Source organism: Aythya ferina, assembly GCF_964211825.1.
Source record: "Aythya ferina genome assembly, chromosome: 2".
In the NCBI taxonomy this organism is placed as follows: Eukaryota; Metazoa; Chordata; class Aves; order Anseriformes; family Anatidae; genus Aythya; species Aythya ferina.
This window is the reverse complement of record NC_140297.1, coordinates 100,956,660-100,984,510: the sequence shown is the minus strand read 5'-3', so window position 1 is coordinate 100,984,510 and position 27,851 is coordinate 100,956,660. Positions and strand designations below refer to the sequence as shown.

At 38.7% G+C, this 27,851-nt stretch overlaps 1 long non-coding RNA gene across 1 annotated transcript; it reads left to right on the top strand.

The window, feature by feature from the left end:
• The first annotated feature begins 1,760 nt into the window (after nt 1–1,760).
• Nucleotides 1,761–10,968, top strand: LOC311432853. Its single transcript, XR_014690379.1, has 2 exons — nt 1,761–2,154; nt 10,887–10,968. It is a non-coding gene; the product is annotated as an uncharacterized lncRNA (long non-coding RNA).
• Nucleotides 10,969–27,851: the final 16,883 nt, after the last annotated feature.

The following is a 27,851-nucleotide window of genomic DNA, read 5'->3' as shown; positions in this document are numbered from 1 at the left end:
AAAACACCTTCCACCCACCCACTACTTTCTACCTTCTCCCCTGAGCAGCACAGGGGAAATGGGGGTTGTGGTCAGTCCGTAATGCTTCATCACTGTCATTCCTTCTTTCTCCTCACTAACTTCCCATGTTCCAGTGTGGCTTCCCTCCCATAGGATGCAGTCCTTCATGAACAGATCCTACATGGGCTTCCCACAGGCAGCAACCTTTCAAGAACTGCTCCAACATGGGTCTGTATCATGGGGTCCATCCGTCAGGAGCAAACTGCATGGGTCCAGCAGCTCCTGTCAGACATACTGCTCCACCATGGGCTCCTCTCCACAAGCTGCAGTTCCTGCCTACAGTCTGCTTCTGCGGGGGTTCTCCGTGGGCTGAAGACTCCTTCAGGCCACATTCACCTGTTTTAGTGTCAAGTCCTCCACAGGTAGCAACACAGATATCTGCTCTGATGTGGTCCTCCATGGGCTGTAGGGCTGTTCCACAATGGTCCTCTCCAAAGGCTGCAGAGCAACTTCTGCTCCAGCACCTGAAGCACCTCCTCCCCTTCTTTCTTTACTGACCTTAGTGTCTGAGAAGTTGTTTCTCTCTACATTTTCTCACTCCTCTCTTCCAGCTGCTGTTGCTCAGCAGATTTTTCCTTTCTTAAATCTGCTTTCACAGAGGTGCAAACAGCATTGCTTATTTGCCCAGAGAAGCTGCAGATGCCTCATCTTTAGAAGTGTTTAAGGCCAGGTTGGACGGGGCTTTGAGCAATCTGGTCTAGTCTGCCCATGGCATTGGGATTGGAATTACATGATCTTTAAAGTCCTTTCATTGTCTCAGCTTTGTCCAGCAGCACGTCCCATTTAGATCTGGCTGGAGATGGCTCTAATTTAAATAGGGGCAGCTTCTGAACTCTTTTCACACCGGTAACCCTTGCAACCCCCCTAGACAATAAAATCTTGCTTCTTAAACCAAATACAGATAATTATGTAAGGTTAGTTGCATATGTGCGGCTTTGCAAGAAGACTTTCACAGGACACTTCTTAAACAGATTTCTTTCATCCTAAGTTACCTTTTATTTCCTTTTCACAGTATTTATCATAGCGAGAAGAGAAGCTAATGGAATGTTCTTCCAGAAGACGGGTTCTTTCTTCCTTCTGGAGCCTTTCATCCAGCACTTGTCTCTGTGATACAGCGTCAGTTCAATCCCAAGGCAGCAAAGAATCACACTTGCAATTGCTAAGATGGAAGAGAAGAATGCTTCCCTCTAGAGAGCTGAGAGGGGCTTGGTCTTATGAACGTGCATTCAGTTTTTGTTTTTTAAAATGCCTGTAATGATCCTCCTCAGTCATCTCATAATACAACATCAGGGGACAAAGGAAATTAATTTTCAGTGTCAGAAAGATGAATGAATTACACACAGCTGTGAGATTTGCAAGGAGAAAGAGTGTGGAGGAATGGTTAAGTGAAATAGGACATGTTGATGTTGGGCAGTTAAGAGGCAATGGGCTAGTGAAGTACCGTACTCAACTCACATGAGTCTGGCACGTACGCAGCTGGCTGAGAGCCAATCAGGATCAAGGACACGATGCCCTTGAGCGATTGGGAAAGTCCCTAAGGCGGGACGGTGGCTAAAAGAAGGAGGAACAAACTGAAAAGAGCGGGAAATGTTAGCCAATGCTGAGCTTAGTTTTTGCAATATGTATGAGTTGATTATGTTCGAACTAGATAAAAGGCGACTGAGCTATCCATTAAAGTTGAAGTTCATTGTTCACTCATATTGAGCGTCTGTGTCTTCCTCCCGTCGACAACAAATTGGTGCCCGAGCAGGGACAGGTCTGAACGGGATTTGGACACTGCTGGCAGTGATCCTGGGCCACGTGTTGGACGGAATAAGGGAGGATCCGGTCCTGCAACGCAGCCCAGGAGGTGGAAGGGACAAGCATCCCCGCACCCGCGTCGGGAAGGTGAAAGGGACGTGGAGTCCCCGAACCCGGGAGAGGATCCCGCCGGTCACGCGTCGCCGAGGTCTGAAAGGTGAAAGGGACAGGAGTCCCCGCACCCGCAGCTTGGAAGGTGGAAGGGAGTCCCCGCACCCAGGATGAGCCTATAAAGGGTCCCGCCGGAAAAGCGCCGCCGAGGTCTTTGCAAAGGCTGCAACTGTATATATAAAGGTATGAAAGACAAGCGGCGTATAATTTGCTCAGATGCTTTTTAGAAAAGCGGAGTATTTTAGATATAGATTGTAGAAAAAGATTTGCCAGGGTTATTAGCATATGCAGTAGCGCAGGGTTGTTTTACAAATCCTGATACAGTTTTTTGAACAAACAGAGTGGTGTAAATTCGGAGATAAATTGTTTGATGATGTTATTAATGATATTAAGTCTGCTAAAAAATTTATTGAAGCCTTGGAGAACAGTCACTAGCGCTTTAGCTACACATCAGGCTGAGCAGAGAGTCGCTGCTGCCGCTACAGAGCGACTGGGATTGCCGGGAAGTGCTGGAGCTGGGCATTGCCCACTGCCGCCTTCGGAGAGAATGATAACGCTGCCTTGGGGCTACGGGGCAATGGGAGCCTCCCCACCCCCCTCAGTCACCGCCACGAGCAGCGCTGCGCTTGGAGTTCACCGTGTGGCGAGTCGGCACAGAGCAGAGGGACGGACATCAGGACCCTGCAGCCTGTCTGACGTAACCATGGAAGCAGCGGCGGCTGTGTTGCTTCTCTCTGGCATGTTTTTGATCTGTGGAGACCGTGCATGGCAAGGAGTACCAGCCAATGCTTTTGGAGGACCGTGTTACCTAGGGCGACTCACACTTTTCGCTCCAGATTTACACTCATGGCAGAACTCGACAAGGAGCAGAAGAATTAAACAAGAACTAAAAACTCTGGGTTCTGACTGTAATGATGATGTAGAATTGTGGGGTCCTGATTCAAAGATCGAAGCCGTAATTCCTTTAAGTGGTATATTCTTTATTGCAGCGCTGGATGCACGGGGGATCTCTCCACCTATCGTGCATACCCAAAGCAAAAAGCAGTCTTGAATTTATACAATCAATCTATCAATATTCTACAAGCACCTATACATATGCATTACCTATCCCCGCCTTCCCTCGCTTCTCATGCTAATTAGCCTTTTGGCACCTTGCGCCTGCGTAGAGCCTTCCAAGAATTGTGGGCAGGGGTCTTTGGGACGTGGGCAGGGGTCTTTGGGAGGAAGACCCCGAGTCTTCCTCACAGTGTACTTTTCACCTTTGGTCAGGAATCTGCTGAATTGGCATGTTTCTTAATTGCGAGAGCTGGTTGTTGCCAATTCTTCCGTTTGTTGTATCTTTATAATGAATTCCAATGTCCAGTTTTGAGATTTATAGTCCTTACGTTTGTTTCTCTGTCCGTCTGCCGCTTCCTTATCATGAGTTTCAGTGTCTTGTTTCGAGATATACAGTCCATGTCTGGGGATTGTCCTTGCCTCCCCAATGCCTCCCCAATGCCTCCCCAATACCTCCTTAATCAATCCCCCCTTTTCTTTTCCCATGCAAATTCTTTTGCATCAGATACTTTCATTATTTACAGTAACACAACAAAGCAGGCATCTAAACAACATGCACACAAATATTCCTAACACTACTAATGCGATTAGAGCAATGAACACTTGTTTCAACCATTGAAAATTGGGCAACCAGGAGGTTAACTTATTCCATATTTCACTAAAACTCCACGAAAGATCATCTTTACTGATCTCATGTAGGACCCTTGTCTGCTTCCATATTTCTTTCAGGTCGGTAGAGATCCTTCCACTCTGATCTACATACACACAACAACTTGTATCTATTACTGTACAGACTCCCCCTTTTCTGGAAAATCTAGTAAATTCTTTTACTTAATACGGAAATTTTCTTTCCCAATCATTATGATATGTACCCCTCAATACCTTACCATGCACATTTGTCAAGGAGGCTAACATGGACATTCGTTGTAACAATTTCCAATTCCAAACAAGTAATACAAAAGACAATATTAAACTTATACCAACTAATATCAATTGTTCAATTACAAGATGTCTGATTTCCCACATAAGTAGTATCCGTATTTATACAATGCTGTTTTCCCATACCCCTAGGTGGGTTACACCTTTGTACACATACATAGTAAGATTCCAACAGCACAAAGCTACTCACTTCTAGTTCCAAAACTTCTTCATATTTTTGACCCCAAGATGTGTTTTCCCACAAATTAGTCCAAGATAAGTTTGCAGGCAACGGAATCCCGATTAACGATACACCCTTATTCCCATGCTGTGGCAGATGGGTGCATACCCAACAGTTCGTCTTATTAGTTACTTGAGAAATTGTTTGTATTAAGGTCAGGTGTAAGTTCTCATCCCAAGTTGCCCACCCCGAATCCGAGAACCGCACCCCTGCAATCATTAGGATCTGGAAAACCGTAATTTTGTTGGTCCAATTGGAGTGGTGGTTTATATCCTCGCCGGGACCTTCTTCACTCTTGAATTGTGGATCCAAGCTGCTTGCTTCTTAATCTTAATGGCGGTATGTGTTGTCAGTAATACTTGGTATGGTCCCATCCACTTTCCTTCCATTTTTCCTGTAGGGGTTGTCCTGAAAAAGTCTTTATATATATATAATCCCTGAGCTTAAAGGGGTGGATTGGTTGATCCAACCCTCTAGCCCTGGTCCCTAAAACAAATGTATGTACTTTATTTAATTGTTTCTGAAGTTCAGTTATATAAGCATATAAATATTCTGATCCTAACTGCGTTAGGTCCTCTCCACTAAATAGAAATTGCTATGGCCTTCCATATAAGATTTTGAAGGGACTCAAATTCCCTTTTATTCTAGGTTTAACTCTAATTCCAAGTAATGCTAAAGGGAGGGATTGAGGCCATGACAAATTAGCTTCTTATCCAATTTTAGCTATTTATTGTTCAATTAAATGGTTCATTTTTCTACCTGTCCACTTGCCTGTGGTCTATAAGGAGTATGCAGTTGCCAATCTATCTTTAGAATCTTACTTATCTGTTCTACCACTTGTGCACAAAAATGTGAAACTCTATCAGAAGACATTGCTACTAGAATCCCAAAGCATGGTATTATTTCATTTAACAAGACTTTAACCACTTCTCTTGCTTTGTTTGTTCGACAGGGAAAGGCTTCAGGCCTTCCTGAAAACGTGTCAGTCAGAACCAGTAATAATGATATCCCCCTTTTCTAGGGAGTTCTGAAAAATCAATTTGCCACTGTTGCCCTGAATAATTTCCTTTACCGATTATTCCAAATTTTATTCTATTCTTGGTATTGGGGTTATTGTGTAAGCAAATGCTACATTGTTGAGTTACTTGTTTTATCATATCGTCCCACTAATGTCTGACTCAGGCTCTTATGCAGTGTGCCAGCTCCCCAATGCGTTTTATTGTGTTCTGTAAGAACTATGGGCCATGTCAAACTAGAGGGTATTACTATGTGGTTATCTTTTAAATATACTCATCCATCTGGTTTCATTTTACCTTTCAAATCTTCAATTAATTTTAAGTCTTCTTTTGTATAATTTGGATATAGTTTGGATTTTACCGTCTGGTATCAAAGACAATGCCTTCACCTCAGTTATTTCAGCTGCCTGCTTAGCCTCTGCCAATCGATTTCCAATTTCAAAATCGGTGTTCCCCTTTTGGTGTCCCTGACAATGCATGATAGCTACCTTTTCTGGTTGTTTTACAGCCTCTAACAATTTTAAAATTTCTTCAGCATACTTTGTGTTTTCACTGAGCGGTCAGCAATCCATGTTCTTTCCAAATTGCTCCATGAGCATGTACCACGCCGAATGTATATTTAGAATCTGTCCAAATATTTACCCTTTTTCCCGCTGCCAGTTCCAATGCTCTCGAGAGAGCAACTATCTCCGCCTTTTGAGCTGATGTTTCAGGGGGTAAAGGCTTAGACTCGATTACCTGCTGAGTAGTTGTTATAGCATATCCAGCTTTACGTTGTCTTTGCATAACAAAACTGCTCCCATCCGTGAACCAAGTTTCTTCCGCATCTTCCATGGGCTCCTCCTTAAGGTCTGGTCGGCTGGAATACACAGTCTCTATAGTTTCTAAACAATCGTGAATCACAGGCTGTGCCGGAGCATCACTAAGAAAAGAGGCTAGATTCACAATATTAGTTATCACAATTTCCACGTTGTCCTGTTCTACCAATATTGCTTGATATTTCAAAATCATCAATTCTTGTTTAAGTTGTTTAAAGACTTTTTGTGCTTCTCCAGTCCAGACTAACTTTGACTGGTTAATCTTTATCAATTCACATAGAGGCTTTACCAATAGTCCATAATTATAAATCCAAAGGCGACACCAACCTGTCATTCCTAAAAAGGTTTGTAGCTCCTTTACCATTTGAGGTTCTGGAGTCTGGCAGATGACTTCCTTATGTTCAGTTCCTAGTTCTCGTTGTCCTTCCGAAATTTCAAATCCCAGATAGGTCACACTTTGTTGAGCCAGCTGGACTTTCTGTCAAGAGACTTGATATCCGTTTAAACCCAGAAAATTAAGACGACTTATAGTCCATTGAATACAACTCCCTTTAGTCTCAGTAGATATTAAGAGATCATGTACATATTGTAACAAAGCACCTTCAGTGTCCGGAGGTATCCATGTTTCGAGTTCCCTTGCTAATTGGTTTCCAAAAATAGTGGGGCTATTCTTGAATCCTTGAGGTAGTAATGTCCACGTAAGCTGCGTCTTTCTGCCTGAATCGGGATTTTCCCATTCAAAGGCAAATAGGTTTTGGCTTTCTGGGGCTAAGCCTAGGCAGAAGAAGGCGTCTTTTAAATCCAGTACGGTAAACCAGACTTGACTATTCTTTAATTTAGTCAGCAAAGTATAAGGGTTTGCCACTACTGGATGTATATCCTCAGTGATTTTATTTATGGCCCTCAAATCCTGAACTAGCCTATAGCTTTTTCATCTGCCTTTTTAATTGGCGATATGGGTGTATTGTATTCTGATTCGCATTCAATCAATAATCCATACTGTAAAAATTTATTATCTCTTTAATTCCTTTCCTATCTTCTATCCTCAAAGGATATTACTTAACCTTAACGGGTTTCTCTCCTGGCTTTAATTTAATAATTATTAAGGTCACATTTTTAGCTCTTCCAGGGACTTCGGTAGCCCAAACTCCTGGACATACTTGATCTGTGATCTCTAAAGGTATTTCACTTTTAGGGTCAGTTTGTATTAGTGCCAAGCTTAACACATTTATTAGTTGTTTTTCTCCTATTCTTAATTCCATTTTCCCTTTTTCAAAGACAATTTCTGCTCCTACTTGCTCTAATAAATCTCTACCTAAGAGTGCCCATGAGGAGTTAGGCATATATAAAAATCTGTGTATGCCCCATTGTTTCCCTAACTTGTACTTCAAAGGTTCACAAAAATAAGCCTTTTCGGTTACACCTTGTCCTGGTTTCAGTTAGAACAGAGTTAATTTTCTTCCTAGTAGCTGGTAGAATGCTATGTTTTGGCTTAGGATGAGAAGAGTGCTGATAACACCCTGATGTTTTAATTGTTGCAGAGCAGTGCTTATACCAAGCCAAGGACATCTCAGCTTCTTGCTCTGTCCTGCCAACAGGCAGGCTGGGGGTGCAGTAAGAGCTGGGAGGGCACAGACCCAGGACAGGTGACCCAAACTAGCCAAAGGGGTATTCCATAGCATCTGACGCCAGGCCAAACAATACATAGGGGTGGCTAGCCGGGGGGAGGGGGCCGGACCGCTCGCGGCCAGGCCGGGCATCGGTCAGCGGGTGGCGAGCAACCGCACCGTGCATCACTTGTTTGTACACATTATTAGTAGTGGTACTATTATCATCATTGTATTATTATTATTATTATTATTATTATTATTATTATTATTATTATTATTATTAAACTGTCTTTATCTCAACTCACGGGCTTCACTTTCCATTTCTCTCCCCCGTCCCAGAGAGGGAGGGGGAGGGTGAGCAAACGGCTGTGTGGTGTTTAGCTGCCGGCCGGGTTAAACCACGACACATCTTTTACCCTAACATAATAATTCTGTGAAGGCATTAATGCTTGATTTAGAACTGAATATGTTGCCCCATATCAATAAGAAATTTCACTTCCATTCCTCCCCTAGCTTCATTATAACCAGTGGAGGATCAGCTAGGGTAGATTCCCCAAGTCCCCATTATTCCTGTTGAAATCAGGGGTCGATTACCCTAGGAAAAGGCTAGTCAATTTGTCCTCCGAAGCCAGGTCCAAACCGTTTCGTTTTATTTATTTATTTATTTATTTATTTATTTATTTATTTTCATTACATTTCAGAGTTGGTCCAAAAATTCCATAGGGGTTTCTTTTAGACCTTGTTGGAAGCATATTCTCAATTCCCAATTCATCCAGGTTTTAGTATTTACTTAACCGTTCATAATTTTCAGGATGATTCGGGTCTTAGTGGGGGTCGGTCAGGGGAATGCAATTGTCCACAGTTCCCTGAGCGGTCCCATCGGCAATCTGAGCTCGCACATGAACTCAGGTTGTTTTAAGAGTTAACTGGTTTTCTGTTTCTGTGACAACTCTCTCGGACCCATCATGGTCCCTTTGCCCCAAAGGGCTAACACCCATGATTTTAAGATCTCTGCCTCGGGCAGAGGCAGAACTATTATCATTCCTACATCCTCTTTCCCTGCTCATTCAACTTCAAACACCTTTAACACTTTCAACAACCCTTTTAACACTTCCTTTATCTTTCTCCAACCTGTACTTCTCTAATGCCATCATCAAAGGCTCAGTCAGGGGCCAACTTAATTCTGTACCTTTTCCCACCAAGATGCTGAAACATCAGTATACAACATTTCATCCTGTTCTGCTTCTCCAAAAAAACAACATTAACTGTAACAAAATATTATAGTTTAAAGTTCCATTTAGGGGCCACTTTTCTCCACATTCCAGCTTATAAAGCGGCCACCACTGATTACGATATTTTATCAATGTTTTCCTGTTCACACTTCCACCGGCAGATCCTCCAATATCCTTCCAGTGACTTAAAACACATCCTAACACACTTTTCTTTAAAATTTCACTGCTTGTTTGCCCCCCCATTTTCCAGTTTACACTTTCAGAATACACATGTTACTTACAAAAGCATATCACAAAACGTATCACTCACAAAAATACGGGCACGCAATATCTTTCAGTAGCAATGTCACAAAACTACTATTACCAGCAATATTGCCAAAATCACAATAACAATAGTCAGAGTCAAATTCCACATGCGATAAGTCAGAAAACCGAACTGTGTAACACCGTAACGATATCTCTCTTATAACAATGCCACGAACCTACTATTACCACCAGAAAAATAGCCAAAATCACAGTAACAATAACCAAAGTTAAATACCATACTCCATGAGTCAGAAAACCGAAATAGACAACACAATTCCAGATGGACCTTAAAGCGAGCTCTTTCCTTAAGGTCCCCAAATATACTTTTGGTGCTTACCACAAAGTATATACCAAACACTGCCTCGCAGAAGATCACCTTCTGACTTACAGACAGTTCCAGATACAGATGGACCCCAAGGTCCCCAGATATACTTGTGGTACTAACCACAAAGTATATACCAAATACTGTCCTGCAGAAGTCACCTTCCGACTTACTGGACAGTCCCAGATGACCGGTCTACCAGAAAACCAAACCAGAATAAAGAATATACTCACTTACAATGATGGGGTCCTTGTCTGCCTCCGCAGTGATCCGGTGAGTCGAGGAGTCCCTCCGGGAAATCCCGGGGGTACCCTAGGGAGTCCTGTCCCCAGCGGGTCCTGCGGTCCGGCAGAGAGGTCGTCCCATCTGGGGTGCCAGATTGATTCAAAGATCGAAGCCGTAATTCCTTTAAGTGGTATATTCTTTATTGCAGCGCTGGATGCACGGGGGATCTCTCCACCTATCGTGCATACCCAAAGCAAAAAGCAGTCTTGAATTTATACAATCAATCTATCAATATTCTACAAGCACCTATACATATGCATTACCTATCCCCGCCTTCCCTCGCTTCTCATGCTAATTAGCCTTTTGGCACCTTGCGCCTGCGTAGAGCCTTCCAAGAATTGTGGGCAGGGGTCTTTGGGACGTGGGCAGGGGTCTTTGGGAGGAAGACCCCGAGTCTTCCTCACAGTGTACTTTTCACCTTTGGTCAGGAATCTGCTGAATTGGCATGTTTCTTAATTGCGAGAGCTGGTTGTTGCCAATTCTTCCGTTTGTTGTATCTTTATAATGAATTCCAATGTCCAGTTTTGAGATTTATAGTCCTTACGTTTGTTTCTCTGTCCGTCTGCCGCTTCCTTATCATGAGTTTCAGTGTCTTGTTTCGAGATATACAGTCCATGTCTGGGGATTGTCCTTGCCTCCCCAATGCCTCCCCAATGCCTCCCCAATACCTCCTTAATCAGTCCAGCAGAAAGATTCTTTGTTTCTTTGGTGCCTGGTGTGGGAACTGCACACGCTTTGACTAACATTAATAAGCTTGCTTGTAGGGCTGTTAAACAATCAAATGTAACAACACAAGTTCTTTCTGAAATGTCACAAGATATGGAGAGTCTAAGACATGCTGTATTGCAAAATAGGGCCGCTATTGATTTCTTGTTGCTGGCTCAGGGACATGGGTGTGAAGATGTAGAAGGAATGTGCTGCTTTTATCTTTCTGACCATGGTTAGTCAATTCACGACCAGTTGAAACGGTTAAGGGATCATACACAAGAAATTGTAGTACAAGATAGTTGGTTTGAAGGTTGGCTTAAATCTGTTTTTGGGAACATGGGTGGATGGGTTTTCTTAGTTAAAGAGGGACTTCGCTTTCTACTTATAATTATATCGATTATAGTTGCTGCACGTATAATCCTTAACTGCCTAACTAAGAAACTAGAGCAACTCACAGAGAAGGTATTTGTAGCGCAAAATAAAAACGGGGGAATTGTGGAGGAATGGTTAAGTGAAATAGGACATGTTGATGTTGGGCAGTTAAGAGGCAATGGGCTAGTGAAGTACCGTACTCAACTCACATGAGTCTGGCACGTACGCAGCTGGCTGAGAGCCAATCAGGATCAAGGACACGATGCCCTTGAGCGATTGGGAAAGTCCCTAAGGCGGGACGGTGGCTAAAAGAAGGAGGAACAAACTGAAAAGAGCGGGAAATGTTAGCCAATGCTGAGCTTAGTTTTTGCAATATGTATGAGTTGATTATGTTCGAACTAGATAAAAGGCGACTGAGCTATCCATTAAAGTTGAAGTTCATTGTTCACTCATATTGAGCGTCTGTGTCTTCCTCCCGTCGACAACAAAAGAGACTGGCTCAAAAATTATCTATTTATGGAAATTCACAGGCACTGATCCAACAGACAGACTGGAGTTATCTAGGTGTTACAATAAAAACATGAACTGAATTGTGTGGCAAAACGTTCAGGTAAAATGTATGGAGTGGTGCAACAGTGTCATATTCAGTACCTTCTAGGCTCAGACAAGCAGAGACAGTTAGGGGGTTTGCAGGCTGTCAAGAGCTAACAGTCCAATGGGAGGAGGGAAAGAGAAAAGGGATAGAACAAGAAAAGAGTAAGGGAAGGGGAAAGCAAAGGGCCACTAGACTTTAATCTTTGGGGAAGGAATGAAACCTTAAGTCTAGGTTTGTCCACTCTGAAGCCTTTAAACTACTAGGTACTATGCTCCTTTTGTGATTCATACAATCTAAGGATTTCAAAATTGGTTTTCTGTAGTGAGACCTGTATAACTAATATGTGTACAAGAAAGACCATATGGATACAAATACAGAAATTGTTTCATTCCATTCAGTCCTCTTATTTCCCTACTTGTGTTGTTCTTTAGCCCATACCAATCAGCATATGGTGAATGTAACATCTGTAGATGTTTAAGCAGCTTCCCTAAATGCTATCACCGAAGCACATAGATTGTCAGACCTCTACTGAAGAAGTAACATGTGTCTAAGTTGTTCAGTTGTTTATTGCTCACTGAAATAGCTTTTGTTGTCAGAATAGACTGAATACTTCAGTTAGAGCTTGCTCCCTTCCAGATTTTATTAACATTGTGGAAGAACCATATGTCATAAAGACATCAGGTCACATTAGTTTTTCATTAGGCCCATAGATGTCTTTTGACATAGCTCAATGAAAAACTAAAGGAATCTAAAACACACAAACAAAAAAAAAATGAATTCCAGTAGGCTCAAAATTAAGATTATTCTATAGTAAATAACGTATTTCAGCACACAGACAGACAGACACACACACAAACAAGCAAACAACAAATCCATGGAATTAACAGCACACGTTTGGGACTGGAGTTCTATCATTCTGCCATGCTCATATAGCCATTATCACTTTGAATATGTCTGCATGTGGCAGTATGAATGTGTTTGGCAGAAGAGCTTTCAGTTCTTCACTGGCTTTCACACCACCTAGTTCAGTGTACAATACAAGCATTTATATAAAAAAATAGTCTCCCTTTAGGGCTAAGAGAAAGAAGGTCACAGAAAATTAGATTCCTGATTTGAAAATTATCTCCAGGACCCCACTTTTTATCATGACTACATTTCCCATGTAAACCTCACAAATTAGTTATGTTTCCAGACTATGAACCAAAGTCTACATCTGACTTAAAAAAACAACAACAACAAAAAAAAACAGAGTTACTCCCAATTTTTTTTCCATTGTAACTGAATATAGCAACTGACTCCATTCAGAATTTCTCATAGGCTTTGTATGATCTCTTACTTTTTTTTTTTTTCCAGTGCATCAGTAAGATGATACTTGATTTCTCAAGGCAAAATTGCATATTGCATAATAGAAAGTCACAAATGCCCATAATTAAAATTGATTCCAACAATACAGATAGGATACTGCAGAAAAGCATAGTGCACTTTCTCATAAGCATTATGAAAATTATACATAATTATGCACAGCTAGTCTTTTAAGGGATGCATTATTAATTTGTTGGGTAATTTGGTTGGCTAATCATCAGTAATAAAGACTTGGAATAATCTCATATATACATGTTATATAATTATGTTAGGCTCATCAGAAGAACAGTAGTTTTAAAGATCATTTTATGGATAGTACTATGAAAATTGTTATTAAGGACAGAAGTAGGATTAACTTGATAGCAACAGATCTACTAAGAAAAATCTTCCACAAGACATAGCACTAAGACAGTCAACAAGCTATTGTTATTAGCTGATGAGGATTTATCAACAATATATCTCACTAATAGCCAGCAGAACTGCCACATCTTTGGGCAACTGGGATTGAAAGATTTAGTAAAGTGTTTTGTAAGAGAAAAAGATCTCCAGCCTCACAGTTCCTTCACAGAACTGTACCAAATTTTGAGGTGAGGGAAGTAAGAACTTTCAGATACATACCTAGGATGATTGGGGTGAATGGTAAATATTTAAAATAAATAAATAAATCAGTTTTTTGAAACAAGAATCGTCAAAAATGATGCAACTACTACATGTATAAATACAACAGATTATGCAAGAACTATTAAGTTTTCAAAGTGAAATCCTTATCTAAACAAGAAAACCCTCCAAAAATACTTTTGTATCAATTTATTTATACTTGATCATTTAGCTACTTAGTCTAGACAACATAAGCAAGGAGTAGACAAAAACAGTGACTGGGTTATGGGCCAACTGATGACAGAGGTGATATAAGGTACCCCAAAAATAACTGCATCTGTTTTCTTCCTTCAATTACTGTCAGATTTCACTCAGGCACCAGCAACATATGAAAGAACTCTGATCCAGTCATGCAAGAGCTGTGTTGAATTGTCTAGATTTAAATGGAATTGTGCTAAACTCATAAATTTAGTTTGGTGTGAGAACAAGTCCTAGGAAAACAAATATAAAATGCCATAGTATGTGTATTAAATAATAATAATAATAATAATAATAATAATAATAATAAATACAAGTTATAAATAAACAGTTCAAAGAAAGCTAAATCCCAGTTAATCCACCTCCCCCATTTCTTATAACTAACTTGATTTGTTTGTGATAATGAGGGAAAAGAATAAACAAAACAAACACACAAACTTGACACAGTCCTGTCAACAGAAGACACAAACCTGTCCACTACCTAAGATGTGCAGCCACAATCCAGATTTTCTACTGATTTTTACTGGATGCTGGATCACAACTTGTAAGGAGTTGTTGGTTCTCATTGCTACCAAAAAACAAAAGCACAGAAATCCACTTTTAACTGAATTGTTGAATAATCTTGAAATCTCTGTTTTTTGTTTGTTTGTTTTCCTTTTTTCTTCCTTTCTTTCTTTCTTTCTTTCTTTCTTTCTTTCTTCCTTTCTTTCTTTCTTTCTTTCTTTCTTCCTTTCTTTCTTTCTTTGTTTCTTTCTTTCTTTCTTTCTTTCTTTTTTATTGGGGGGGGGAAACGACAATAAATACAGGGCTTTTAGATGGAAATATTCTCAAATTAAATTCTGAAATATTCTCTTGTGAGTCTTCTTGTGTTAGTATCTGAATCCAAGTTTCCACAATGAACATGAAAGTAATGGAAGAAAACATGTCAAAATGTATCAGATAAAAAGGAAAATATCAGTAAGATTAGGAAAATAATTTGTTAATATGCATATAAAACCCACCATATGTTCCTTGTCTAGTTTGAATTTCATGGAATCATAGAATCATTTAGCTGTGAAAAGACCTCCAAGCTTACCGAGTCCAAACTTTAACTTAACATTGACAAGACCACCATTAAACCATGTCACTAAGCTCTACATCTGTACGTTTTTTGAAGACCTCCAGGGATGGTGACTCAACTACTTATCTGGCCAGCCTTTTCCAGTATTCAGAACCCTTTCAGCAAATAATTTTTTCCTAATATACAACCTAACCCTAATAAGGCTCAATTTAAAGCAATATTATATATCTTTTCTTTTTATTCAGTTACATTTTCATATTTCTCTGTAAGTTTTTATTTCCTTGTCACATTCTGTGCAAAGTTTACAGAAACCAGTTATATCAAATGTATGTATAAAGACTATTTCATCTGTAAATCTTACTTTTAAACCCACCATCACTGCTTCAAGAAAGACTCCAACTTTGTTTGGTTTGGTTTTAAACTAATTAACAAAGTATCTTTTGGGCTATTTTATAAATCCTGAAGCCTAAACACACAGCCTGCAATATCAGTGTTACAGGCAATTAAAGATAATATTTTATCTGACTGGAGGGTGGAAAGGAAAAAGTACAACAGGTTATTCTTGAAAATGGTAAAGGCAGCCTTGAAAATGTTTTAAGGCTGTACACTTAAAGGTCCTTAAAGTTGAATGACCAAACGTTTTGTTTATTTATTTATTTATAACTTTTTCACTGCTATGACAGTTATAATATCATGCATCAGTAGACAAACAAGCAACTTTGCTTAAGACATTTATGGATGCTTTACTATAGGGTAATAAACCATTTAGGCATCAACTACAAAATGTCAAAAAGGATGTTGTTTAGACCAAGTCAGAGGAAACTAAATTAAAGAAAATTTTACTTCTCAGAATAAAAGTATAACTAATTCTTATCACCCACAAGAGTATGCTATTGAAATCTCAAAGGAGAGCTCAAGAGATAGCAACAGCTGCTTAGGTGTAAGGAATGTTAAGGAGACATGGTGAGAATCTAAAAGATTAAATCTAGTATGGCTGATGAACCTCATTCTGAATTGAGAATAACAGACCATAACGTATTGCAAAAGCTCAAAGAAAAATATATATATTCTTTGCTATTAACAGTAAACACACCAACAATTTACAAGTCTCATGGCAAATGCACAAATAATATAGGGAGAGAAAAAACAAAAACAAAAAAAAAAAAAAAAAAAAAACATATCAAGAAAGAAATAATTTGTTTTCTGATGTGTCTCTTTTTGGTCAGAGACTCTGGGTTTCAGTACATATTATTACAGCTGTATTAAACACTGCCTGGATTTTAGGCTGTTCTTTCAGAAAGTTAGCAAGAGATCTGGGGGCTATTACAGGAATGTCAAAGGATCTAGGCTCTCATCAGACAAACTACTACATCTTTTGAAAATGCATACTCCTATTTTTCAGAATACTACAATGTATTGAAATAGCTATAATTCTTTAAGAGTAACAGTTTAACAGTAGGTTGATATCCTTCTGTTACTAGGGTATCTAGCCCTATCTAATCTAGAATCACAGAATAGTTGAGGTTGGAAGGGACTTAAAATTTACTACTCTGTGCTCAAAGCAGAGTATAGTATAACTGTCTATTCAGACCCATGTCTAGTCAAGTTTTGACCATGCACAAGGACAGAATCTCTGTAACCTCTCTGGGAAATTTCTTCCAGTGTTTGGCCACCCTCAAAAAAAAAGCAGTTTCTTATGTATAAGAGCAATTTATTTCAGTCACTGTCCATTGTCCTCTTCTTTGTCCCTAAAACATATAACATTCATATAACAATATAACATTTGAAACACACTTTTTTTTTTTTTTTTTTTTAATGAGACTTCCATTAAATAGAAATTTGTAATTAGAAGTGTCACATCCTCTTTCTCTTTTAATAGGAAAGCATACAGAACATTTGCAATAGAGTACAGTGAAATCAGCAACATTACTCGAGGAACTAAGCGTTATAGGTATGAACCTATTCAGAAGAGATGAATGGGTTCTATCTGCCTTTGATCCACAGCATCCACATGACAAAACAAGCTAGTACCCACTATCTTTAAGTTATATCAGTCAAATAGCTAGTTGCAAAAAATAAGATCTAAGCTATGTATCTGTGCAACTGAGTCCATCAGATGGAACAATCTTCCTGCTTCAGTGTTCAAATAGCTGCAAACACATATGGTGGTTGAACTGATACTGGCTTTGAGCACCTGGCCATTGTATTTCCAATACACACAAAAAAATGCAGTTTGCCGTCCTTCCCGCAACTCTGCAGTTCTCTTTTTGAGCTAAATTAATGATCAAGAGTTCACTAAAGTAATCACAATTTTCATTCAACAACATACCCCACATAGATAAGTCTTGATTGTACAAACTCTACTAGAAGTAATTACAGTTTCATTCAAAAACAATAGCGAGATTGCTGCAAAGCATTCTATTGTCTGAAGTATCATTTGGAAACAATCAAGGGAAAATAGGAGACAAGAGCAGAAAAATAGTAGAAGAAACAGTGACATTTATTAAGCATACACCAACAAACAACTCTTTCTGACAGTATAAACATTTTACTACATGTAATCCTACAAGACTATTACAGAACACCTTAGCAAATAAATAAATGAAAATTAATAAAACCTTAGAAAATAATAATAATAAAAATTAGCAAGTAAAACCTGAGTAGTCTGAGCAGATTCTATGCTTCTGAAATAGCCATCTCCTTAGGAAAAATATAAATATATACAAATATAAATAAAATATAAATAAAAATATGAGAAATAAAATATTAAATTTATAAAACATAATAAGGAGTGACATTACCTTAATAAACAACAGAAATATAAACAGCATTTTTGATTTTTTTTTAGATGTTAATAAAAAAGCATTTTGGGAGAAAACATATGTCAAAAGCATGCTTTTATTTAATTCAAGACAAACTTAAGGATTCTTTCTATTTTCTGAAGAAAAAAAAAAGTTTGTTTTTGTTATGAAAGAAAATATATTTACTTTTGTTAGGATTTTTTTTCCACCATTATGAATGACCCATTTGATCTGAAAGGCTTCATTAATGAAGTAAAGTTAAATGCTTAAAAGGGCCAGGAGGTGGAGATAGCATACCAAAATGCCAGATGAAAAGGAAGAAGTCAGGTCAGATAAGGAGTCAGTCATGAAGATCAAGCTTCTGATTGTTCTTTCCGATTACTCAGAAGGAATCCTGAAGGTTGATAACCCTTTTATAAATTAAATCCAAAGTGAACAGTATGTCAAAGTATATTAGTTATTTCAGGCAATAACTGCAAAATTCATCAACCAATAATCGCTGGATAGCATGTTAAAGAAGTGGTAGGTCAGCAAAAATTGATTATCTCATGGGAAGGGGGTAATATTTGTTTGTTTGCTAAGACATAAGCCAAAGGTACTTCATGGCAACTTTTATTTCTTATGTCCGATAGGATACCTGAACAGTTTAAAATCTTTATGTGAATTTAAAGTTGTGTAACATTAAAACAAAACAAAACAAAACAAAAACACCATGTTATTTTAACAATAAGTTTATATTTATGGCTTGGTTAAAAGACAAAATATACTTCCAGGAGGATGGGCAAACATCAGAATATGGTGTAGATGAGTGTTTTTTTATGTTTTCTTTTTTTTTTTTTAAAGTCTGATGCTGCTATGCTACCATGAAAGAAATAAATGAACTTAAAAAAAAAAAAAAAAGTTTGCTATTTAATAAATGTGGCAAACAGTATCTTGAACTCACCTTTAATTTTGTGTTGAGATAAAAACAGAATAGGTTCTGATCTTTTGAATGCAGCTCAATAATGATGTGCTTGTTCAAGATTCAGCTTGATGTTCTGTATTCTTGAAAGGACTTTTGTGATGATGTTGGCTTATTTTACCTTAAACAATATGTATTTTAAAAGACATTTCATATTCATATTGTATTGCCCTTACTGTTTTGAGTATCAGGAATTCAGTTTTGCATTTTATTTTATTCTGCTTGGACACTGACTTTTAAAAATGTATGTCTGTGAGAGCATGGATGCATACTGCTGGAAGAACCTCAGGCAACAATTGCAGAATCCCCATGTCCCCATACCAGCTATTGTCAGGTAGATCTTTTTAGTCTGTCTTTTTCTATACCTTTCCTCTTTCCCCCATTCCTTTCCCAGATTGAATCAACTTCTTTGATAACCTTCAAGAATATTTGCTTAATTCCACGGCATAATGATTATAACAAGATATCATAATTGACAGAATTTTATTAGTATCCATAATTTTCAACCCCACAAGTCATCATCCAATATTAATATTCTTAACCTATATCAAGATATTGAGAACACAGCCAATGGAAAGCTTTGGATAGCTGGCTTATAATACATAGTCACTTAGTACGATGTAATATGCATTTTAACTGATTAGAGAGCCTAGATCTATTCTTCCATAATGGTAATATTACTTGAAGTTTAGATAGGAACTCCAGACATTTGAGGAAGTGATATCCATTGAGTCATCTGCAATTTTAAGTTCATTAGCCTCCTGCTTTCAGCTTTGTCTTGAACTGTAGCATAACCTTAAAGTAATTTAGACTCAGACTCACTTCACTAGCAAATTCACAAAGATATTCAAAGATCATACAGTTGTTCATACACAACACATGAAGACCTTTTAATGAATACCATTTATATATATTATATACATATATAATATATATACATATAATATTTACACATATATTAATATATAATTATATATATATAATATGTATATTATATATGTATATATATATAAAAAAGTGTTATTCAGATATTCATTTTAATTATCACTGAAAAATAATTTTCTAAAACAGCCTTTAGTGCTCACCAGGCAATGAACTTAATTACACCAGGATACAATCATGACTGTCTACTAATAAAAACATGTAAATAGCCAAGATTTTTCTGAGTTCTGTCTCAAAAAGATTATTTCTGCAATAAAAACAGGAACATAAACAGGAGGGGGTAGAGAAGGGATGGGGTTGTGGGGTTGTGGGTGAGAGAAGCCTTGTTTATTTGAAAGAACAAGACCTTCAACCTTATTTTTCCTCAAAAAATAAATTTTATCAAGCCTAGGAACTACTTTTTCCATTTCCGTGTTTCATTTATATATAATAAAAAATATTCACAGAATAATTTTAATAAAATTATTATTAATTATTACCAGGGAAGCTCATGGAGCAGATCCTCTTGAGAGTCATCACACAGCACTTGCAGGGCAAGCAGGCGATCAGGCCCCGTCAGCATGGGTTTATGAAAGGCAGGTCCTGCTTGACGAACCTGATCTCCTTCTATGACAAAGTGACGCGCTGGGTGGATGTGGTGGTTTTACCGTGCTGGGCAGATAAACCCCACAACCGCTCTCTCACTCCCCCTCCTTTAGATGAGGAGGGGGAGAAGTAAAGCAAAGAACTCACGGGTTGAGATAAGGATAATTTAATTAAAGGGAAATAATAATAATAATTAAATAAAGGCTACCATGAACTAAACAATTTAACTAAGGGGAAATAAAAAGGGAAAGGGGAAAAGGGAGGGGAAAAGGGAAAAATAAAAAGAAGGGAGGAAAACAAACAAACAAAATAAATGAAGGCTATATGGAAGTGCAGAGGAAAGAAATTACTCTCTACTTCCCACAAATGAGCAATGATTGACCACGTCCTTGAAGCAAGGCCTCAACACACGTAGCCGGTGTTCCAGATGAGGACCGACGTTTTCCCAACGAGAGCCCACCCCTCCCCTCTTCTTCCTGTTTCCACCTTTTATTGCTGAGTGTGACATCACATGGTATGGAATATCCCTTTGATTGGTTTAGGTCAGCTGCCCTAGTGATGTTTCTCTCCTCACTTTTTGCCCACCCCCTAGGAGGGTTAGAGAAAGGCCCAATGCTGTGCCACTGCTGCTCAGCAGTAGACACAACACTGGTGTGATAACACTGCTGTTCCAGCTACAAGTACAGAGTACGGCACTGTATGGGCTGCTGCCGGGAAAGTTAACATTCCAGCCAGACCCAGTACAGTGGATGAGGGAAAGGCTGTGGATGCGGGCTACCTTGACTTCAGCAAGGCTTTTGACACTGTCTCCCACAGCATTCTCCTCAAGAAACTGGCTGCTCTTGGCTTGGACTGGCGCACGCTTCGTTGGGTTAGAAACTGGCTGGATAGCCGGGCCCAAAGAGTCGTGGTAAATGGAGTCAAGTCCAGTTGGAGGCCAGTCACTAGTGGCGTTCCCCAGGGCTCGGTGCTGGGGCCAGTCCTCTTTAATATCTTCATCAATGATCTGGACGAGGGCATTGAGTGCACCCTCAGTAAGGTTGCAGATGACACCAAGTTAGGTGCGTGTGTTGATCTGTTTAAGGGTAGGAAAGCTCTGCAGGAGGATCTGGATAGGCTGCACCGATGGGCTGAGGTCAACTGCATGAAATTCAACAAGGCCAAGTGCCGGGTCCTGCACCTGGGGCGCAATAACCCCAAGCAGAGCTACAGGCTGGGAGAGGAATGGTTGGAGAGCTGCCAGGCAGAGAAGGACCTGGGAGTGATGGTGGATAGTCAGCTGAATATGAGCCAGCAGTGTGCTCAGGTGGCCAAGAAGGCCAACGGCATCCTGGCTTGTATCAGGAACAGTGTGACCAGCAGGGCTAGGGAGGTGATCGTCCCCCTGTACTCGGCTCTGGTGAGGCCGCACCTCAAGTACTGTGTTCAGTTTTGGGCCCCTCGCTACAAGAAGGACATCGAGGTGCTTGAGCGGGTGCAGAGAAGGGCGACGAAGCTGGTGAGGGGCCTGGAGAACAAGTCCTACGAGGAGCGGCTGAGGGAGCTGGGCTTGTTCAGCCTGTAGAAAAGGAGGCTCAGGGGTGACCTTATTGCTCTTTACAGGTACCTTAAAGGAGGCTGTAGTGAGGTGGAGGTTGGTCTGTTCTCCCACGTGCCTGGTGACAGGACGAGGGGGAATGGGCTTAAGTTGCGCCAGGGGAGTTTTAGGTTGGATGTTAGGAAAAACTTCTTTACCAAAAGGGTTGTTAGACATTGGAACAGGCTGCCCAGGGAAGTGGTGGAGTCACCATCCCTGGAAGTCTTTAAAAGACGTTTAGATGTAGAGCTTAGGGATATGGTTTAGTGGGGACTGTTAGCGTTAGGTCAGAGGTTGGACTCAATGATCTGGAGGTCTCTTCCAACCTAGAAATTCTGTGATTCTGTGAAAATTGTTATATTTAATTTAATATATTATTATGAATAATTATATTTAATAAATTTATTATAAATTTTAATATAATTTATTCACAGAAATTTCCATTTTTGTGTTTCATGTATATATAATAAAAATGCACCTCAGTAAGAAATGGTAACTAATATAAAGGGTACCACACATGTGAAGCATACATGTGATTTTCCATTGACAAAGTTCATTAGAAATACAATCCATGTGCCAGCAGTCAGACACCAAAAACAAAGACATGGTTTGATATGAGTAGAAACAACTTAGAAAAAGCACAAGTTATTTCTTGGAAATTGTCTGAGGAAAAGGCCATTCTCTCAAATACAGAAGCTTTAATTTGGACTTTTGAAGTCATTTATTACTTGTCTCTCTTGTTTGCAAGAGCCTTAAGTCCAAGTCTGGAATCTCCTTTTCTGAGGAATGGGCTGAGAAATCTGATTTGCTACCAACACACAAGGTTTGACACTCACTCCTTTGTGAAAGTTTGAAGATGAAACCTTTCTTCTTTGAAGTCTTTGCATTGTCACAAAGCTGTAAGAGTATGAGTAAGAAAGAAAGGGGAAAAAAAAAAATAAATAAATAAAAACTAGCAAGGATAGACTGGGAATTCAGAGAAGGAAATAAAATAGAATGAATGAATAACACCAGTACATTACTGTTGTTCAAAGGACATAAATAAATAAATAAATAAATAAATAAATAAATAAATAAATTGTATGGTCACTACAGGAATCATATATCTTAATTGTTAACCAAAAGAACAGGACTGCAAAATACTGTTCAGGCACAACCCTGAGCACAAGAAAATACAGGGAGGTGCTCTGTTGAAAATTAATTTTAACATATAAAAGTCTTAAAGCATGAACAACTATATTTACAGGTAAAGTTGGTTTTGAGTAGTATATTACAATGAAAATATTGTTATGATTAACTCTGGGATGTAAGTCAGTTTTGAAAATTTATATCTTCAGATTAATTGATCTCTTTAAAGCACCAATATTATATTAAATATTAAATAAATATATTTAAATAAATATATTTATATTATATATATTTATATTAAATATTAAATAAATATAAGCACCAATGTTATATTAAATATTAAATATTAAATATTGAATATTAAATATTGAATATTAAATATTGAATATTCTATTGAGTTTGCAGGAGTATTTTGGGTTTATTTATTTATTTATGTATTATTTTTGTTTCATTTTTTATGTTGAGGTAATAAAACAGATTATACAGTTCAATAGTAAAAAAAAAAAAAAAAAAAAAAAAAAAGAAACAGCATAAATCATTTTATCATTTTGCATTTTTCAAAATCTAAGATGTTCCATAGCCAGGAATTCAATCTGGCTATTCACTGGATCCAGATAATGAAATATTTTTCTTCTAAATTTATAAGAAAGTTTTCAAAGGACCACTAACTTAGTGTTTCTGAGTACTTCCATAGCTGAAACCTGAGCAAAGATTGATTACTGCATGCAAGATTAACTTGTGCAAGCTGATTCATCATCTTCTAACTAACACATGGTAAAGAAGATGGAGGGGAAATCCCTTTTGTAAAGGGGATTCCTTCCTACCTCTTCCAAATATGCTTTAAAGAAAAAAAAAATAATGTATTCAATAAAGCAATAAGGCTATATAAATCTAAATAAATAAAGGTGAGTGAAGTGAATTATAATAAGCACTTTTGACAGGGACATCGAATGGAAAAGAAGTTACCATGTTTCAAACAGAAAGAACAAGCCAGCTGGGATAAGTTTTACTTTTTGTTTTGGAAACATTTGCAATTAATCAGTACACTTAAACCATCTGTATAATGAATTGCTGATAGCATATAAATGAAAATAGATTGGACAGATTGGTAAAGTAAGTGAGAACAAGAACATCTATAGCATTTTGTCCTTTTTGAAAAGACAACGGTGAAATTGCTTTTGATAATATTGTAAATGTAATATTCCTCTAGAGCTTCCTGGAGAAAGCAAAAGAAACTGTGACCCAGTTCAACACTCTGTGTTTGTTAATATTCTAATTTGACAATAAGATATTTGCCATTAAAATATATTAATCAGCAGAAGGTTACTACCTTCTTTTTTCAGTATTTCTGAATTTAATTGCAAACTAAAAGTCTTATTAGGTATACCCAGCAGTAAACTGATAATACTAGCTAAATGTTCAACAGATGTCTATAACTAGAAGCATAAAATTTTAATAGTCTATTTCTTCAGTATTTAAAGACTATATTGTTATCAACATATTTTTCATAAAGGAAGTCATGCACTTCTGTCAGTTATATTTATTACACTAAGGAACATTTTAATATAATAATGCAGATGTCTTCATTCCATAAACCCCAATGGTACTTAAAGCTAGGATTTTATTACTTGTGCCTAGGGCCAAACAAAGCTATAAGCCTGCTACATTCTAATTCAGATACTGCTGGTGGGGTTTGCATTTTTGTACCATAAATTACAATACAATGTAATCAAATATGTGTAGAAATGGTATCCATGGAAACAGCATTTTCAATTGACAAAATTTTAAGATAAATGAAAAAAATGATTTATGAACACTTATTTTTACTCTGGAATAACATATTTCTCTTCAAAATGTATGCAAGCTAATATTATTCCAGCAGTATAGGATATTAAATACCTTTGGATATGAAGTGCCACTCAAAACTACTCACGCTATTTTGTTATACCACCTGCTCCATTCTGACAATATGAACGATCAGTTGCATCAGCTTTGTGTTTTAAATTGACTACTATTGACCAAGTGTTTTATGTAGTAATAATATATCAAGACAATTGAAGTCTATCATGATATTACTTTGTTTAAAATAAGATCATATGCAGCAGTCCAAAAGCCTACCTAATAAAAAGAATCACAAGAACAGGAAGCTCTCTAGTACATTCTGTTACTTGAAGCTACAAAACTTTAAAAATAAATAAATAAATAAATAAATAAATAAAACACTGGGATTCCCATAGTATTACATTAAAGCATACACAGTTTTTATATCTAGCAAAACCTTGTTTTTGGTTTTGATTTTGGTGTTGTGTTTTTTTGTGTGTGAATTCAGTTTAAGATGTGTAGTACTTGGTAATGTTCATAAGGGAAAATATAGAGCTTGCTTTACAAAAACTGTATTGCTAGACCCATTTTAGTATTGTTTTTTAAGGCACTTTGAAACAATTATTTATCATGTTGAAGAACAATCACCAGCAGGTTGGACTTTGCTGCATTTGGTGCCATACAGTAACATAATATATGGCAGTCTGAGACACATCAGATCTTACAGAAGGATACATATGTGCATATATATATATATAATCCTGTATAAATATAAATAAAATACTTTAATTTTACAGTGCTACACTGTCTTTCTCATGATAGTAATATAAATATGGGCTTTTCTTAATGTAAGCAACAAACAGGCCCAGACTGCTTTATAAACTCTCCTATTTTTATTTGCAGTCATGGGGTGGGAGTTGTGGAAGACCCCTCTAACCATCACCTAAAGTGAATGAAAACATGCAAAAATAAGTAAAGTTTGAAAGAGACAAATACCATTCAGAGTCTATTGTGAAAACAAGTTTTAACATAAAAAAGGGCAAAACAGAGGTCAAGAGGTAGCACATATCAATGCTTATTCCTGACAGCAAAAAGTAGATGCCTCTGAGTAAAGGATCAGAGTTGCAAGTGCTATCCCAACAGTTGAGCACATGCTGGTTTCTAGTACCTAGTTTTATTCTGAACCAGGCAACATCCTTCATTTGTGTTCCAACTTGAACTTTTTTCAAACTCTAAAAAACAGATTACAATAGAAACAATAGCTATTGTTATTGAGAAACAGCATACAAACCAAGATTTGCAAACACCAAGCAACTTTTTCATCACTCAAAAATGAGTTTTAGCTAGATTCACTATATTAAGAGCAAAAAGTGTATAATGGAGTATGTGCCACCTGTCAGTTAGAAGTTGTGCCAACTCTCTAAAGAAAACATGCCACAATTCTGAACACAATAGAAGAGCTTGAAGTTACAAAACAAAAGAAGACAATTTCCAAGAGGTACATACATGAGTGCATGCAAAACTTCCTTTCTTCATTTTCTTCCCTTCCTACAGCACAGCAGGAGCAGATTAATTAACAGCATTGTTTTATTTAAAACATATAAGAGGGCATAGCATTTTGAATTCAGAATCGAATCACGGAAGGATAGAACATCCTGAGTTGTAAGGGACCAATGAGTCCAACTGCTCACTGTGCACAGGGCAAACTAAAAGTTGTATCATATATCTAAGAGCATTGCTCAAATGCTTCTCAAGCACTAACTGGCTTGGGGGCATGACAACTTTGCCGGGGAACCTGACCCCCTCAGTGAAGAACTTTTCCCTGGTGTTCAATCTGAACTTCTCCTACAACAGATTTTACCGATCCCCTTTCATCCAATCAACAGACACCAGAGAGAAAAGACCAGCTTCTTTCTCTCAACTTCTCTTTGTGAGGAAGTTGTAGACAGCAATGATGTTACCCCTCAGTCTCCTCTCTAAGCAAAATTAGTTATCTTTACTTCAAACAACTTGGTGCAGAGGAGCCACAATACATAGTTAACCACTCATCTGAAGAGAACAGTTCCCTCATCATAAAATAACATCACCTCTGCTTTTACAGTTCCACTGAAGGCACTCTTGTAGGACATGATAAGAATACAACACTGAAATAATGTATTCGGAATTTATGCAGTGGCCTACAATAGTCATTTCAATAGAGAATCACAGAATCACAGAATCACAGAATCACAGAATTTCTAGGTTGGAAGAGACCTCAAGATCATCGAGTCCAACCTCTGACCTAACGCTAACAGTCCCCACTAAACCATATCCCTAAGCTCTACATCTAAACGTCTTTTAAAGACTTCCAGGGATGGTGACTCCACCACTTCCCTGGGCAGCCTGTTCCAATGTCTAACAACCCTTTCGGTAAAGAAGTTCTTCCTAACATCTAACCTAAAACTCCCCTGGTGCAACTTAAGCCCATTCCCCCTCGTCCTGTCACCAGGCACGTGGGAGAACAGACCAACCTCCACCTCACTACAGCCTCCTTTAAGGTACCTGTAAAGAGCAATAAGGTCACCCCTGAGCCTCCTTTTCTACAGGCTGAACAAGCCCAGCTCCCTCAGCCGCTCCTCGTAGGACTTGTTCTCCAGGCCCCTCACCAGCTTCGTCGCCCTTCTCTGCACCCGCTCAAGCACCTCGATGTCCTTCTTGTAGCGAGGGGCCCAAAACTGAACACAGTACTTGAGGTGCGGCCTCACCAGAGCCGAGTACAGGGGGACGATCACCTCCCTAGCCCTGCTGGTCACACTGTTCCTGATACAAGCCAGGATGCCGTTGGCCTTCTTGGCCACCTGAGCACACTGCTGGCTCATATTCAGCCGACTATCCACCATCACTCCCAGGTCCTTCTCTGCCTGGCAGCTCTCCAACCATTCCTCTCCCAGCCTGTAGCTCTGCTTGGGGTTATTGCGCCCCAGGTGCAGGACCCGGCACTTGGCCTTGTTGAATTTCATGCAGTTGACCTCAGCCCATCGGTGCAGCCTATCCAGATCCTCCTGCAGAGCTTTCCTACCCTTAAACAGATCAACACACGCACCTAACTGGGTGTCATCTGCAAACTTACTGAGGGTGCACTCAATGCCCTCGTCCAGATCATTGATGAAGATATTAAAGAGGACTGGCCCCAGCACCGAGCCCTGGGGAACGCCACTAGTGACTGGCCTCCAACTGGACTTGACTCCATTTACCACGACTCTTTGGGCCCGGCTATCCAGCCAGTTTCTAACCCAACGAAGCGTGCGCCAGTCCAAGCCAAGAGCAGCCA